This window comes from Pleurodeles waltl, chromosome 9 (assembly GCF_031143425.1).
Source record: "Pleurodeles waltl isolate 20211129_DDA chromosome 9, aPleWal1.hap1.20221129, whole genome shotgun sequence".
In the NCBI taxonomy this organism is placed as follows: domain Eukaryota; kingdom Metazoa; phylum Chordata; class Amphibia; order Caudata; family Salamandridae; genus Pleurodeles; species Pleurodeles waltl.
The window spans coordinates 950,421,983-950,439,103 of NC_090448.1; positions in this window are offsets into that span (position 1 = coordinate 950,421,983).

Consider the following 17,121-nt stretch of genomic DNA (forward strand, 5'->3'; position numbering starts at 1 on the left):
AAGGGTTATGATCTGAAACCGTGCGGCAGAGGAACTCTGCAGCATGGGCCAAGCTACTGACTTCCGGTGATGCCAAGAAGACGTTCAGTCGGACATGCAGATCATGTAGGCTCAAATAAAAGGAGTAATTCCGATCTCTGGGATGCAAATGTCTCCAAGAGACTGTGAAGCCCCAGTTTTGTTGCCAATCTGTAAATGCCTTGGCCGATCTGTGTGTTGGGGAGCGCAGCAGTGGGGGGTGCAATCTATCAAGTTCCGTGTTAAAGACACAACTGAAATCTCCGCCAATAGTTGTCTGTGTGAGTTTTGGTCTTAATGTATGCGATAGCGATGCCAAGAAGGATACCTGTTCTTGATTGGGTGTGTAAATCCCTCCTATCGCAATGTCTCTGCCCTCTAGCACAGTGGTTCCCAACCTGTGGGCCGGGGACCCCTGGGGGTCCGCGAAGCCTCCTCAGGGGGTCCGCGACTGCTTAGAAAATTTAATAATATTAGGTTCCAACTATCAGTAGTGACTCAGTGGGGGTCCCCAGATTCCAATAATGATTCAGTGGGGGTCCCCGGGCTCCAGTACTGATAAAATGGGGGTCCACAGAAGTCAAAAGGTTGGGAACCACTGCTCTAGCGAATGCTGAGTATGTTGTAGCATTTACCTGCCCATGCCATCTTTTGGCTATAGCTTTGGCCTCAGGGCCTGTAAGATGTGTTTCCTGGATAACAGCTATATGTATATCTCGTCTTTTGAGTTGAGAGTAGTCCTTATGTCATTTAGCTATGCTATTCAATCCCCTGACATTCCACATCAAGAAATTGTAAGTTAGGGGGTGTTCCATGTGGTGTTCCTGATTGAAGAACATGTATCTTTCTGCACCTGTGCCCTACGTCTGGAAGTCTTTAATAACTTACCCTTGTGTTTCAATGGATGTGGTTGAGCAGATACGCCTTTAGTGATCGAACATATGTTTAATGAAATAAATACCACAACATCCCAACTCCCTTTCCCCAGGACCGGCATCACAAGCATCCCCATCCAAACTTTCAATAACGTTTCCAACTTTTCAAATAGGGGGTCAAAGAAAGAAACCAGGAGCAGACTGCTGAGCATTCACCTACCATCCGATGTTCCAGGTTAGTTCTTTGTACCTCAGCAGTTGTGTGGGGTGACCCTGCGCAGACCCAGAGCAGAGCATAGTGTTGTGTTGATTAGTTAATTTGGCAGCTAACACCGTCCTCAGTGTAAAATCATTCATGTTCCTTCACCCCAGAGTTTGGGTAAGGATTCCTTCAGTCCAAAGGTGTCACTAGTAGTGTTGGGCTGTTCTCTCTCAACCTCCCGATGTGGTAGACACATCAGTATGGTTTGGATCAGGCCTCCACTATATTATCTTGTCTGATGTCCCTTGGGTCACTCCTGGAGGAGGGTCCGAAGTGTCCTGGGATGAAACAGATGCGCTGCCAGATGTTGAGTCACGGTCTGATAAAACATGCGAGGGATGGGACGATCCCGATCCTTGTCTATGAAGGGACGCTGCTATGTCCACTGCCTCCTGCATTTCCAGCAGCGCCTGTGTGTGTGGTGCTGCCGCAGCTGTAGTCCGTCATCTGGATTTCCTTTACTATCTGTTGTGTGGGCCTTGGCCGTTTCTTGTTGTCCTCACCAGAGCTGGGAAAGTTGAATCCAGCCATTCCTATACTTGCTGTGGGGAGGTAAAAAAAGTACTTTGTTATTAGTAACAATTCGTAACTTGGCTGGGAATAACATGGCTTACTGGATCTGTTTCAGTGAATGAAGCTCATTGTCTCTGAGTATCTCTTGTGAAGTCCGGGAAGATCATTGTGTGGTGGTCCCCTATTTTTTTCTCTCCTATCAGTCTGGCCTGAGTGAGGATGTGATCCCTATCTTTAAAGCGGAGCAGTTTGGTGACCACCGGCAGGGGAATTGTACCCGCCGGCGGGGGCTGGGCCGGCACTCTGTGGGCACGCTCAATCTCAAAGTATGGAGATAGTCCTTTAGGGACCACTTCCTTGTGTATCCATTGTTCTAAAAATGCCTTCATGTTTGTTGCATTCTGCTCCACTTTTTTTGGGAGACCCACCAGTCGTAGATTGTTTCTTCGTGCCCTGTTTTCTGTGTCTTCCGCTCGTGCCTCCAAGATTTTGATGAGAGCTATCATTTCAGATGTGGTCATATTCAGCTGCTGGCAATCTGGGATGAGTTGTTCCAGGGATCTTTCGTTTGTAGTGACTCAGTCCGATAGACTGCAATGATCATCCATGAGAAGGTTCAGGTCAATGACTATTGTATCTATGTTTGACTCCAAGGCCTCACGGGAAGCCGCTATGGCTTGGAGAATAGTGTCAAGGAATGTTTCCAGAGGCAATTCCCGATTTGGAACTCCTCGGCCAGCACCATCGTCTTCGACAAGCGTGCCCATCGTGGCCACCCGGTCCGTGCCTTTCCTTCTTTTCATTTTGCCCATTGTGCGAACTGGACAGCCCCCGCCATGTTCAGATGGCCGCGCGGGCTGTCTTTATTGTTCTTATGCATGTTTTAGCACCTATCTCGGAGTGCTGCACCACAGGGACGCAGTGTCCGAGGGGGCTATTCTGCCTCTTTGTATCCAGTGCTGCTCCTTTTAGCTCCTGTGTGTCCAAGGAGCTGGGGCATGGGGCTGGCTGCAATGTTGTACTGCAGCAGCTCTGGGGAGGGCCCCTTCATCACCCTCCCCCAACACAGGCAGCACACAGAGTTCTCTACTATTCTCCGCCTCCCACCTATTTCCGAATTCAACTGTTCTGGGGGGGGGGTGGGTCACCAGTCACTTTTGCCCATATCTGGATTGTCTTCCGCGCATCCTCACTCTGGGCCGGTGCTAATGCTGCACCGCCCATTGTCACTCAGCCTATGCCCAGCGCTGGACGTACTGGCAGCGGTAACGGAGGGCCTGCAGCTCCGCTCAGCTGTCCACCACCCCTCCAGTCTCCGCTCCCAGCTCCATGGGTCCTTTGGTTCCTCCCTACCCTCTCCGGCAGCTCCTTCTCTTGTTCTTTGTCTGTCCTCAGCTCTGCCGCCGGGGGCGAAACCCCCACGCCTCGCCAGTCGCTCCTCACCAGACCTCGGTTGGCCACTCAGTTCTCACTCCTCACAGGTGTGCCAGGCAGCCACGCTTCTTGTGTTTGGAGCCCAGGCTCCCACGCCACTCTAGGAGTCCTTCATTACGTTTTTCAGGGCCACATTTTATTTCGCTGGTGCAGGAAGCGCTCAGTCCGCGCGTGCCTCTCAGGGCAGTACCAGCCCCCAGTGCTACACCAACGGTATGCAGAGTGTTTCTGCTCCGAGAACTGGGGCCCCTGGCTGGTTTCAGAACAGCCGGGGGTGCAGGATAACGGCTGATGTCCAGAGGCCGCCGAGAACTTCGCTCTTAGCACGCTACTTCATCGGCCTCAAGCCACGCCTCTGAGTCTCAGTGACATAAATGACATACAACCCCCCTGATTCTACCTCTGGACTCTGCCATTTGTCAGTCTGCCCTGCCAAGTTGTGTCATCCTAGTCCTGGACCCTTGGAGTAAGACTAATGTGTTTGCCTCAGTGGAAACCATGTACCTTCAGTTGAATCGGCACATCTCGTTTGTTGCCTGGCTCAGAACTGGTACATTGCGTCTGTTGCGTGGGTCAGAACCAGTGCATCGCATCTGTTATGTGGGTCAAAGCTAACACTTTGCCACCATTGCATGGCCCTTAGCATTTTTGCACAAGTGCAACTGTGCAGTGCATCACGCAATGTACATTTGTGTAACAATGTATCCGTAAAATCGAAGCACATTTTGAGAACGTCCTTGCCACACCCAGGAAATGATGCAATGGATGTGGCTGCATACTAGGAGGTAGATAGTGTAAATGTTGCTTTCACTCTCTGTTAGTGCCTGTTGGTTGGTGTTTGTGGTTTTTTGGAGTGCTTTGAGAGTTTGGAGGAGTTTTAGCTATTTCTGGTGTTGTCTATGTCTGCTCTGTCCCTATTTATCATATTTTTGTCTTGCATTTGTGCCAAAGTGTTTTTTTTGTAATTGTTATTGTATTTGTATTGTTACATGTTTGTCTTTTTGGGGGTAACTGTAAATTAGTAGTGGTGTAAGGGGTTATATTTTTTTATTTAGTAATGTAGGAATGGGTAGAGCTTGTGCCATTGTGTCCATGTCCGGGAATTGGAAAGGGAAGAACTTTACAGAGAGAGATAGGCTGCCTCATCTGGGTGATAAAGCACCTTCTGCAGCTGATGCGGGCTGCAGAGAGAAGGGTGAGTAAGGGGTACATAGCCCAAAATTGGAAGAATCGATGGGAGTGTGAATGGTGGTACATGGCCAAAGTGGGAAATGAGGAGTGTACCATCTCCCAAATTAGGCATTGTTGGACAGGCGTCATTGCCTGAGAAGCAGATGTACTTAACCTGCTGGGAGCGGAGATTGAAGGCCTTGTAGGTATCTATTATTGTCCCTCTGCATGTAGTAAAGTAGATAAGTTTGTCAAGGTACATATCAACATAACTAACTATTTGCAATGTGTAGATGTCTTGTGACACTCATGGCAAACGGAGGGCCTCCAGGTGGCAGATATATCAAACTGTCACACAAAGCAGCACACCTGGCATAAATGCTGTGTTGCACAACAGGGAGCACCACTCTTGACCCTAAGTAATGCAAAGCAGCCCTTTATCCAAATGAGGGTTAACATTTAGCAGTTTCCAGCACTGAAGAAGGTGAGGGCTTGTAAATGTGATTGGAGCTATCATTTATTACTATTTTCCCTCACTGAGGTGCCCCAAGACTTCACGGTATATCTACGTCAGCCCCTATGGCTAGATTCACAATACAGATCATTATCTACACTGCCCAAAGTATTTGGTATGCATGTGTGGCAAGGTTAGTATACAGATACCAAGGGACACATATAGGAAATCTTCACACAATGCAGCATAGCAAGTGACCTTGCTGTGCTGCGCTGCATGAAAGTGACAAGGCAAGAATGTGTCTATTTCAGTTTTTATAGTGCATTCCTGTGCTTTTCTAGCACTGGCATCTTTCTGACTGCCTAGTGGCAGTGCTTGCATACTTGTGTCAAGGTTTAAGGGGTCTGTGTTGAAGCTGGCAAAGAGTTGTTATAACATCACATGCATGAGGTCTGACGTTGACATCTGCTGTAAGATATTTGAGACCTTTCATCTCCTGACAGATCAGCAATGAGAGGTTACTAGCTGCATTTCATAGTCTGAAAATAAATACACATTGCAATCTTTTCACAACAGATAGATGCTGGAAATGTGCCAGTTACATCCTAACTTTACTTGTATCCTGAAACAATCTATGAAAGAGTGCAATTGACATCTCAACATTTTTTGCCACAGGGGTGTGATTCATTTGTATGATGGCTAAACATTCTCTCAATATTACCACTTACCTGAGATGTAGCTGCTGTAATCCTCTTTCAGGGTTCATGGAACCTCTAACAGAGGTGTCCACGTCAGACCTATGTAGAATGGAGTGGAGGTGGCCCCATTACACTGATGCTCTGGATGACTGCATGGCTGTGGGGCAGCTCATGTATTGATCCAGGTTTGATTCTATACAATAGATCTCAGCTTGTCTAATGCACATTGTGAGGGCAGACGTCCACATATCAGGGAACTTGTGATGTGGCTTAGCAGTTGTACAGTGGATGGAAGCCTGCATATTTCAGTAACATGTATGTATCTGTTGCGCCCAATGTGGTAATATCATTGTTGAAAAACCTATGCAGCCCAGTAGGTCTCACTGCATGGATACAAAGTAATTGGCCTAAGTTTGGCAAGCAAAACATGTTCTCTAGATTTACCATATGTTGGCATATTAATACCAGCCTCAAGGGCAGTACCTAACCTATGTGGCATTTATGTCAAGCTTTCAAACAGTGAAACATGGCAAGCCACCTTGCTACAGACCATGAAAGGAAAAGGCCGGAACTGCACAGTGATTTCATGGGACAACGCCTTCCTGTCCATTCCTACTGGTGGAATACTTTGCTTGCCAAACATCACCTCAGTCACCCTTGCATCCTGGTGCAAGGAGGACAGCATTGTAGGAACAGTTATTGGGCAGGTAGTTAGCTTTTTCTATGTGTGATGCAGAATGCAGCACAGGGAGAATAAGGTAAATCAAATGTGAAAACATATTATTTCTCCTGGTTTAAGTTCATTTATGGACTTAGTGGATTATGGCATGTTTCCAGGCCTAGCACTGGTGTTAAATCTGTGAAGCCTTTAAAACAAGGCTGTTAATGCAATGAGACACCCACCCTCCATCTATAGAATGGCTCTCTGCCACAGAGTAAGGCAAGCCTGCAATGTGTGCTGCCCTGCATAACTCAAGGTGACTTTATACATGCAAACCCACATAAGATGCCCTTGCATAATTTTACACACCTTATGTAGGTTTTGCCGTGACCTTACCCCACCTTGCCTGATGCAAGACCAACTGCAAAAGTGTACATATCTGGCCCATGGGTATTATTTAACATTGACACATCTGACTGCGTGTGGATAACTGGTATGAGTGAAATTCATGGTTCTATATGGTGCCCAAATACAGTGGTGGTTGGTGGTGGCAAATTACATTTGAGAGGTACAAAACACATACACAAAAAGCTACACATAACATATACAATAACATACACATCAATATAAATATTTTAAAAAATCACTAACCTTACTCTGTGTTCTGCAGCACGTCTCAGTTCTTTTGCAGCACATCCCCTCACAGCCAACTCCCTCATCCAATCAAGACGCTGTTTCCATGCTCAGCGGGCCGACTCCACGCTCCAAAAGGCACGGTAGGCCTGTCCCTTCTCTACAACCCAGCTAGACAGCCAGGTTGGAGAGATTTGAATTGCACATGTCAGTTTTGCCATAGCTAGGTAGCCGGTCAAACCAATATGCGCACATCAAATTTAAGTGGCCACTCCACACCGCTGGCAATCATTGGCAGCAGTGTTACACTGGCCCTGCCCTGCCCTTGCACTCTGTTTGCTGGCAGAAAGTGTAAAAAATAAAATGGTAATAAAATCATTTTATTACCATTTTATTCTTGATGTGTTGTGCACAACAGGGTGGGGGCAACAATCCTCCGCTCCCACAGAGGAACCGCTGCTGCCTAAATAGATATTTCTACACCTGCACAGAATTTACTTATTTTTACATATTGTAATTGAATAAGTCATTATAATGAGGGTATATTGTACATTTCAATATACCAAGATCAGGCATAGGTATGGAGAGGTACTTATGATAGCACTAGAATGTCAGTAATCATTTGTGATATGTAATGTACACATTATACTTGCCTTAATCTGGGATACAATTTTCTCCCTAGTTCACATGACACCAGAAACCACAAAAACATTTGTCATGAGATGGGCAAAGTATGCCCGCATTCAGAAAATTGCCAATGTATTTAGGAAAAAAAGCTGCACATTTTACAAGGCCAAGGCCCAGACTTACCAAATAACCATGCAGTGCAGTCCAGCAGCTAAAAATTCTGTGCTGTGCTGTGTGACAAGGAGGGAGCAGGTGTGCCACATCTACAGAGATATGGAGGTCTTCTCCCATCTCCCTAGTACCGGTGGTGATTTTAGGTCTGTGCTGTACACACACACTGTTGCGCCATATTGCAATGGTGTGTGTGAGTCTATTATAGGTTTTGTACTGGAAGGGTACCTTTCTAGTACAAAATACTATGCTTTGGCATACTTTAAAAATGTTCCCATGTTGTATGTGTGCTGCACAGTGCAGCATGTGTGCCAAGTCAGAAAAGAATGGAGAAATGAAAATATTTATCCTTTTAATGCCAGCTGTCAAAAGGTTTTAACTTTCCGAGCAAAATCCTGTCTACTATTGTTTGTAGATGGGGTTTTGCATCAAAAGGTATTGATGGTTGCATGGGAATGCTCATGTCTCACCCATGTAACACCCCATTGATATTTTGAGCTGCTTTGCATTACATTTAGGGTACTTTCCAGCGCAAAACAGTTTTCGCGCAGGAAACTAAATTAGGAAAAAAACATTTTGTGCTGATTAGTGTCACACTGCAAAATGTTTGTAAATACCCTCCACACCCGCAGTCTGGCATTTGGACCCCACCAACATCTTGTGGATCTGTACGTGTGACTGTAGCCAGGTACATCCTATCCCACCCCTGGAATCTCTGGAGGACAGAAGCTGCAATGCACTGTACAACGTAGAAGTGGAGATACAGCCCCGTCCAATTTCAATTTGTTGCTCATGAGAGGGTGTGGAAGATGGACAAGAAGATGGCAAAAAATTGAAAGGAGCAGAAGCGTCAGGAAGCATTTGACAAACTAGCGGCACAAATACGAACTCGCCTTCAAAACCTCCACTTTCCTATTTTCTGTAAATCTTATATTGCTTTAATTACTAGTTATAGTTTTATTTCTAGTTAGTTTGGTGCAGGTTTAGGAATATTTTAGAGTATGTTTTAGATAAGTGAGTAGTATTTTATTATTGTATGTCGCAGTATTTTAGTATTTTGCATTATGGTAGACGATTAAGTGGGTGGGGGTGGGGGTGTCAATGTTTCATGTTTATAAAAAAAGAAAATCATAAAAGAAACTTTTTAAAAAACTCAAAAATTACTAAGTCTTCTATCTGTAGCTAGTATATATTCAAGATGTAGTTGATATTTGTGTTGTACTGAGGTATGTGCCTTAAGGGGGTGGGGAGATGATCTGTAATTTGTTATGTGTCAATAGTAGTTAAGATAGTGTAAGCTAAGGTAGCAAATGCTAGTGTTTATGGTAGTTAGTATGGGTTAATTAGGGTTGGGTAGTGTTTTAGTTCATAGTTATTACATTGAAATAAATTATTCATTGTTCTCTAGTTAATTATTATGTATTTGTCATGAGTTGGTACTATTGTGTTAAGTGAGAACACGATGTTCAATTTGTCCTGTGCATTGGAAGAATATGTTAGATTCTGTAGATCTTCCTTACATTTGAGATATGTATGGAACCATATCTATACTTCAGACACTGTAGGTAGGGCTCCGGATTTGATTTTACACACAGCACAACACAGGTAGTCTCCTTACTGTTGCATCCTGTATTTTAAGGTTAGGGCAGGTAAGTGTGGCTTAGACAGTTTTACTACAGATTGTTCATCCCTGCCTACATGAGGACACAAATTGCTGCCAAGCACTAATGCAGACAAGCTTGCAAAATTGTGCAAGAAGTCCTGTGCTGGTGGCTGGTTTGTAACTGTACATGAAGTTACACCTGCCTTTACAACATCCATCATCATTGACATATACTTTATTCTAAGTGTGACACATCATGCAGCTCACTTAGAAAAAGCTGACTACAATACTTTCAACCATATATCTCCCATTCCCCCCTCTCCAAGTGAGGTATAGCATTGTTATATGTGCCCTGGTCTGCTACAAATGATGCAATGCGTGGATGCACACTCTATATATGTGAGACTTCCCTGGGGCAGAGTAACATAAGTCAGCTATTATGGCCTGTGTTTCATTACCCAACATTTATCAGTATACATAGGGTGAGGCAAGGTGCACTTGCATGCCTTTGCTACTGTCATTCACAGTATTAGTTTATCCTTGTATGGCACAAGTACAATGAAAATCCATGAGGAATATGAGCATCAGTTTCTAGCTGGTATTGGTACAACAATCCAGAGTTATGCATCGTTGCTTATATTTTCTGAGATCAGTGATTATTTCACATTTGCTAATGATGTTGGCATCATTGTAGTAGTGTATTGGCCTCACATGCCTCACACATCTCATGTATAGGTGGTGAGATGCTGTGTACTTTGCATGAACGTTCTCATTGTGTGTCTATCATGCATCTTGTTGATATACTCTTACATTACATTGATAAACTACACATTGTTCTTCATACCATTTCAATGGATGTAATTGGTGTGGGTGCACATACAAATACAGCATGTGCAATTAACTTGAACTCACTCTTCTACAGTTTCAAAAACGTGACCTTGGGTATTACAGTTACATTATGGATGTAAACGTTTGAGGAACAACAATACAAATCTCATAATGGTTTCTAATAATAATTATCTTATTACTTTAGAGATTCATATGCTCACATTACAACATGCGAGTAGTTTTTTTCTTCCAAAATAACACATATGTCAAATTTTATGTATTGCATGTAACCATACATTTGGTTAAACATGTGACTTCACATTTGCATGTGTGTAGTGAGATCAGTGAGGAGGGACAAATTGCCATTATCAAGTGTAGCAGATTATTCAGGAGCTCAAGTGGACAAGATAAACTACTGCACAAAGAAAGAGCACCATACTTAGGTCAAACGAAAGGTGGCATGATGTCCTACAGAGGACATAAAGGAGAACTGGCCAGGAGGCATTCACAAATATTAATCCGGATGTTTGTCATTAGAAACTGGGTAAATCAACATCTTCCTCCTCTTCTGTGTATTCTGACTCTCCTGAAAGTTGTAGTATTTGGAATGGGAGGCAGATGAGTGATGTTACTAGCCTCAGGCACACAAACAATAGAGGCAGAAGATGTATGTGCCATGTTCCAAACAACATTTGTGAGTGTCAGTAAGGCAGCATGATAGTACCTGGCAAGGACTTACTGGTTTGGCAACAAAGCAACAATGTTTCTATTGAGGGTACTCATTGATGCTATGAAGGAGTCAACATTAGCCTCCAGGGACTGGATGTATGTATTGATGGCTCTCAGCTGTCTTTCAGATTCACTGGTGTCAGATGTAGAAGGCTGCTGCTGTTTTCCCCTCTGCATCATGCCACCAGCGATGTCAGCTAGGGATTCATCAACCCCATGGAACCAAGAGTAAGAGTCTATGATTGCCTCAGTCAAACCCTTATTAGGGCAGAGACACCTACAGACTCCTTCAAGGGTGCCTGCTATGGTCTCCATCTCCAACCAGACGTCCTTAGCTAGTCACTGCTGGAGTCCTTCCACTCACTGTTGAAAAGTAACTTGGGGGTCCTCAGAGTCCTCAGCTGTTATGTGAACTGATGATGGTCCATTTCAAGTTTGTGTTGATTCATCTGAAGACCCAGCAACATTTTCTTCCCTTGCCAGTGCTAGAGGAGAAGTTTAAGTACTGTCCAGGAGCTGTTGGAAGGTGTTTTTTATCCATGGGGGTCATAATGGTGTCCTCAACAGGTTGGGCATCATTGACAGTCTGATCTCCAGGCAATGTTGTTTGACCGTCTGGAAAGAAATATCAGGTTGTCACTAAGATTACATGATTGAATGTGACATAAGTGTTTTTGTTACATTCTGACAGTATTTATATTCAATTTCAAGTACACAGGGATATATGAAACATATGTCTCTTTCAAGCATCATTCATACCCAGGAATTCAACATCATTGCTTACACTAATGTCACCCAGGAGATTAGTTGCTCATACTCTATCTGACAAGATAGAAGTGATGATGTTCTGCAACATAAACTCACCCTGCTTGTCCAGAGAACTAGACCCGAATGCCAAATCCTCCAGACACGCCGGAAACCTGCCCATCATCCTGGACACCAATCTCCACATGAGACTTCAATTACCACTATCACCTCCATCTGTTTTCACATATTTTGCATGCTCAGACATTTCTCCATATGGCTCCCTCCTGACACCTGTAAGAACATCGCCCAGGCCATCATCACATGTAAACTGTACTACTCATTGTCCCTTACTATAGTATTTCTGAACACATCTGTTATGCAAGAGGAAGTCTATCCAATGCACCAATGCCAAACTATTATTCAACTTATCTTGCAGCACGCACATCACATCTCACCTCAGGAAAAATCAATGTCTGACCATTCAGACACACTGCCAGTTAAAGATGCTCATCCACATTTAAAAGGTACTACACTACCAGGGATCCCCCTAGGTCACCCATCATCTACACTTCCACCAACCAATCATAAACCTTCACTCTGCATCACTTGTACTCACCCCCACCACCAATATCCGTGTGAGCACGACAGGGGGTAGGGTGTTCTCTTACATGGAAGGCTACACCTGAAGCAACCTCACCCAGCACATCAGGATAGCTGTATCAAGTATAGATTTATGATATTTACTGTACAACTGGCTCTTCAATTGATCCTACTGGCAGAGCATCCACCTATTCAACACCTTGATACCCTTTCGGATGACAGGTTGATCCTCTACAAGGCCGCATTAACTGATTTTCCATTACAGTTCTCTTTTGGCTGCCTAGCCCCAACACAAGCACACTTGGGTCATGATGCAAGAGAGCCGCCATTGGTACTGCCATATCTGCCAAGCTTCCAAGGTCCATGCATGATGTGCTGCTCCAGTCTAGGTTTCTGACTATGTATTCTGGTACTTATAGTCCTGATCTATGACGTAATACATTACACTACAAGTCCAAGTATTCACAGGAAAAACCTGGACTGAGGCAGCACATCACTCACGGACCTGTGAAACTTGACAGGGCTGGACTTGACTGGAAAATAGGTACTGCCCAAGGAAAGGACTGTTATGTGATGGATGATTTACCATGTGGGGCATTCCAGCCCATTCACGTTCACACAGCACAGCAACTTGTCTTTCTGTGTTGCTCTGCCTGACAGTTTGATCAATATAGTCCACTTGTTTTTACTTACCCTGTAGCTCTTGCTGGTCCTCTAGTTCGACACTGTTGGACATTCCACTCCATTCCAACTCTGTTGGGATGAAGGATGCCACCTGCTCCTCCAATGGGTCCAACTCCTTCAGGACATCAGGTCCTCCTCCATTCCTCATGGCTGCCTTAAAGTTCATGGTCAGTTTTTATTTTGTCCTATTTGTGTAGTCATGCCACCTCTTCTTAAACTCTAGGATTGTCTTCTTTGTTTGTGCAACTCAGTTTATATTGTCCCCTATAATTTTCCATATTGCATCATTCTTTGAAAAAAATAATTTTAAGGTGACAAATAATAGGTCTTCATTTTTGGCACCACACGGTATAGTATCTGGTTCTCCTCCTCACTAAAGTTGGTCTTTCTCTTGCTCTTGCAAAATGTTTGACTCATCTTTGGTCCTTATGCTATGTTGCACTGTCCTATAAATAGGGACTCATCCATGACGCAGGGAAATGCCACAAAAGAGTGCAAGAATTGCTACTGATAAATTTGCCAGTCAATGCATGGTAAAGCCTTCATGATTTGCAGGTTTCTTATTCAAATTTGATTTACTCCTTGAGAGAAGAGGAACACCAACCTCTCTAGATTCACTTTGTACATTTTGAGCATCCACCTCAAGATCCAAACACTCCATCAAATGCTCCAGGCATCACTGCAATCCACAGTGACCACATTCTTCCTTATGGATACAATGGCAAAAGGGCCTGTGGATTTGGTCAGCTCCTTCTTATTCCAACCCGGTTACATTGATATTTCTCACATCTGGACTTCCTTTCTTCCTTACTCACAACATCCTCCCTCTCTACATAAGAATTCTATACTGGATTTAGCTTAGAACAAGGTATTTTACACTTCAGAAGTTCCAAAGGAGACTTAAAATTTATTCCCTTGGCAGTGCTGTGATGCTCCCACAAAGTTTACCTAAGAGCATCCTAAATATCCTTCTTTTCAAAGCTCTCTGAGCACACGCCTTCACCATGTGATTCATTCTCCCTAATAAGCCATTTTCTTGTGGCAAGCGGGGAGCTGTTTTTACATGACTGATGCCCAAATCCATCATGAAACTCTTCATTTCTTGAGACACAAATTGTACTCCATTGTCCATAATCAGCTGTTTAGAAATCCCTTCATTGGCAAACTGATTCTTCAAGAAATCTAATACCACTCTTGTTCTAATAGTGCTCAAACATCTAGCGGAGACCCATCTTGACACATAATCAACTAAAAGCAGAACATACTGCTCAGATGATGATAACAATTGAAATGGATCCATGATGTCCAAACCTAACTTCCCCCACAGCTTGTCAGGTATCTACATTGGGTGAAAAAGGAAATTATGGGTCACACGTAAATTGGTAGCATACAAAAAACAGACTTTGACCACACCTTCTACATCTCAATCAACTCCAGGCCATCAATATCTCTCTTACTCTAGCTTTGGTAATTTATCTTCCCAAATGCCCTTCATGTGCTAAAATGATCACTTTAGATCTCATACATGCAGGTGGAGCTAATCTCTTACCTCTCAACACTTTACCCCCCTCAAGCAACAATTAATCTCTCTTATTCCAAAAATAACCCATTTCTGAATCAAATCACTTGCAGTTCAGCCAACCTTGGGTAATGTAACAATCAACAACCAACCAACTGTCATCAATCACTTTGCTGTCCTCCCATTTCAATTGAGACAAGGCACTCTCTTTGACCGAATATATTATCTGTGCCTCAACTATCACATCATCCTCGTGATCCACTGGCAATTGTGATTGACAATCAGATGAATGATTTTTAAGCCCTCATAAACACTGTACTTGGAAGTTTAATTCCTCTAATTTTCCATTATATCTCTTCAACTGAGGCATTATATTTTTATTTCCCTTTCAAGAGAAAACCTGTACTTGAAGACAATGATATGTCTTACCATAGAAAGGTAATTCCCATAAATACATTTTGAATTGTTATATTGTCCACACAACAGCCAGCACTTGTTTCTCAGTCACAGATTAGTGACTTTCTGCCTCCTTCAATGCACTCAAAGCAAAATCCACTACTCTTCTTACCCAACAACTACCTGTGACAGTACAGCTCACAAACCCTTCAAATTTGCATCAATGGTTAAAACTGTTTTCTTTTCCTCTTTACATCAAAAGGCCCTAGAGTAGGCAATTGACCAATATCTTTTTTGACTTCTCTGAATGCTTCTTCACACTCGCAGAACAACAAAATCTCACACCATTCTTCAACAATGAGCTGCTTGGTTCCACTAGATTAATAAACCACTTGATACATTTGAAATAGTACCCTTTAAGCCCAAGGAAAGATCCTATTTAATTTGTATCACCCTGTGAAGAAGCTTTCACAATGCTATCAGCCAATTCAAATTTTGGTTTCACACCCTCTCTCAAAATCATGTGTCCAAGATAAGTGTCTCATGGCACTTTAAAAGTACACTTTTCCTTCTTCACAGTCAAGCCATATTCCAACAGTGTCCTCAACATTAATCTCAGAGTCTCATCATGTTCACATTCATTCTTCAAATTCAAATTGTTATCTTGGAAAAACAACACATGAGGAATCTCCTCCATTGCAATTTTCACTATCCTCTGGAAAAAAGCAGCTGCAGAGGCTGGTCAAATAGTATTCTCACTAACCTATAAGCACCCAACAATGTAAACCAGCATTTGCAATGCAATGGGTCTCGCATTTGCATGAGTAAGACCTATTAGCGTTGTAAATTCCTCACTGGACTTTTCTTGTCACATAAATTTAAATGAAAAGTAAAGCAGTTGAGTAAGCAAGCCTAAGACACACAACTAGAAAAATAAAAAGTAAAACAGCTGACATTAGTAAGCCGATTGGTGTGGAGTGGAATTATGTGGCATGGTGTGCAATGAAATTATGTGGATAGTAATTATGTGGTATTGAGTTTGGAGTGGATTTATGTGGATTGGTATTTTGTGTTGTGGAGTGGTATGTAGTGGAGCTTAATTATGTGGTGTGCTGTTTAATTTTGTGGCATGATGTGGAATCCTGTGGTGTAGTTTGGATCTATGTGGTATGTTGTGTAATTGTGCTGTTGAAACATATGGTTTGTTGTCGAAATAAGCGGTGTGGAATTGAAATGTGTGGAGTTGAAGTGTGTAGTGTGGAACTGTGGCTTTGAATGAAATTATGCTGATGGGAAATCTGGGCCATGGTGTATAGTGTTTTTTGGTGGATTGTTGCTATGTGTCATAGAGTGGTACTATGTGGGGTTTTATTTATCTGGTATTGAGGTGAGTGTCATGATCTGGATTTTAATCATGTTGCATTGAGTGGTATTAGATGGAGTGTAAATATGTTGGATGGTGTTCAATTGTGTGGTGAGCAATTGTCTTGTGTTGAATGACATGCTAATAGGAATACTTTTTGAAGACCAGCGAATGCCCTCAAGATCCAAAGTACTGACCCCGTCATGCCCACTCGCAAATTGGTGTTCTACAAAAAACAAGTGAAGCCTACATTTTTAAAAGAGACTGGATGGAGAGCACCTGAAAAGTAAAAAATCAAGTCACCTCAAAGTCAGCTCCTGGGAGGGGTATGCAATTGATTTGTTCAATAACTTATCATTTTATCATGCTACTATGAACTATGCACCTTTTACTTTACATCACAAAGCTAATTTGAGACACAAATGCATGTAACAAAAATGTAGTTTCACTCACTGTCTACTAAGAAACTGCAGACCTTTAGAGGAGTGTGATTTTTTTAGCTATTATCCTGCATTTCATTTTAAAAATGCTAGATTTTCCTCAACATCATGCTGGGTGAAAACATGGGCAAAACTAAGCACGAAAAATCGCGAACACCAAAGCTTTAAATATTAATAGGCATTGGTGCTTCAGGTGGTGAAATAAATATATTGTGGGCACTAGACATGGCAGAGAAAACTAAAACCACACGTATCATATTACACATGCTGAATCAATGGTTCCCAGCACCAAAGCTGGCCTTTACCTACAGGTCATGACATACCAAGAAATGTGACCGAGGTTTAACACAAAGCGGGACAAAAGATCAGAGAGTGTGTTGATTGCACCAAGTGCAACAAGGCCGAGCTGCCATTCCTACGTTCACGTGCCCCAAACACATCTAAACCCCTTAAGGACAGACATGGGTGCAGGTTCAGGACAGCACCATCACATTCTACAGGAAATACCCAAAAGGAGGTGTTTGTGTGCAATTTGTGGCCTGAGTTTGAATCCTGACATGATTGATTTAACCCTTAATCCACCCAAGGTCAATAGAATTAATATGATTGAAATAGTAGTACCTCACCATCAGCAAATATAAACAAGCCATTTTGGGGCTTGGGATGGTTGTGTACTGGCAAGTTCAAGTGGGTGAA